The sequence below is a fragment of the Phocoena phocoena genome, chromosome 11 (genome assembly GCF_963924675.1).
Source record: "Phocoena phocoena chromosome 11, mPhoPho1.1, whole genome shotgun sequence".
Classification (NCBI taxonomy): domain Eukaryota; kingdom Metazoa; phylum Chordata; class Mammalia; order Artiodactyla; family Phocoenidae; genus Phocoena; species Phocoena phocoena.
This window is the reverse complement of record NC_089229.1, coordinates 76,829,108-76,830,189: the sequence shown is the minus strand read 5'-3', so window position 1 is coordinate 76,830,189 and position 1,082 is coordinate 76,829,108. Positions and strand designations below refer to the sequence as shown.

Below are 1,082 nucleotides of genomic sequence, written 5' to 3'. Positions count from 1 at the left end.
ATGCATTCATTTTTTTGCCTGGCTTTCTTTACTCAGAATAATTGTTTTTAGATGCATTTATGTTGCTTCATATATTAATAGCTTACTCTTTTTTATTGCTGAATAGTATTCCATTGTATGGATATATCACAAAGTATTTATCCTCTCATCTGTCTGTCGATGCCAATTGGGTTGAATCCAGTTTTTGGCTATTACAAATAAAACTGTGATTAACATTCATGTGTAAGTATTTGTGTAGACATATACATATGCTTTTATTTCCCTTCAGTATTTAATTACCTAAAGAATGGCTGGATCATGTGGTAGGTATATGTCAAAGTTATTATTATTATTTTTTGGCCACAGCTTGCAGGATCTTACTTCCCCAACCAGGGATCGAACCTGTACCCCCTGCAGTGGAAGTGCGGACTCAACCACTGGACCGCCAGAGAAGTCCCACAAAGAGTGTACATTTGGGCAGAGACTACTTAGTCTGGGGCCTGGCAGATTTGTTCTCGTCTCCTTTCAGGCCAAAGGCCTTTGCCACAAATATGTCCCACTAGATCCTTGGTTAGGCCAAGAAGCATACAAGCTTGATTTCTTTCTTTGTATTTATTGGAGCCGGAGGTACTGGAGCAGCACTGTATGTCTTGTATCTGGCATTGCTCAGTCATTTGGAACAGAAGGAATATCCCAGAACCCAGAAGAAATTGAATCCCAGTGATCAATATATGTTCTACTCAGTGAATGTGGATTACAGCAAACTGAAGAAAGAAGGTCCAGACTTCTAAATGAAATGTTTGACTATAAAGCTGCTTAGAATGAAGGTGTTCCAGAAGTCTGTAAAATTTTCTAATTAACCAGGAAATATTTCCCCTCTACATACATGAAATCACGGTGTATTGTGTTGGCATTTACACTGATTAATAAATGTCTGAAACTTGAAAAAACAAAAGCATACATACATTCTTTTTTTTTTTTGCGGTACGCGGGCCTCTCACTGTTGTGGCCTCTCCCGTTGCGGAGCACAGGCTCCGGACGCACAGGCTCAGCGGCCATGGCTCACGGGCCCAGCCGCTCTGCAGCACGTGGGATATTCCTGG

General features: G+C 40.9%; 1 pseudogene; it reads left to right on the top strand.

Moving 5' to 3' along the window:
- Positions 1-530: 530 nt before the first annotated feature.
- LOC136131530 (cytochrome c oxidase subunit NDUFA4 pseudogene) lies at positions 531-770 on the top strand (annotated as a pseudogene).
- The last annotated feature ends 312 nt before the right edge of the window (positions 771-1,082 follow it).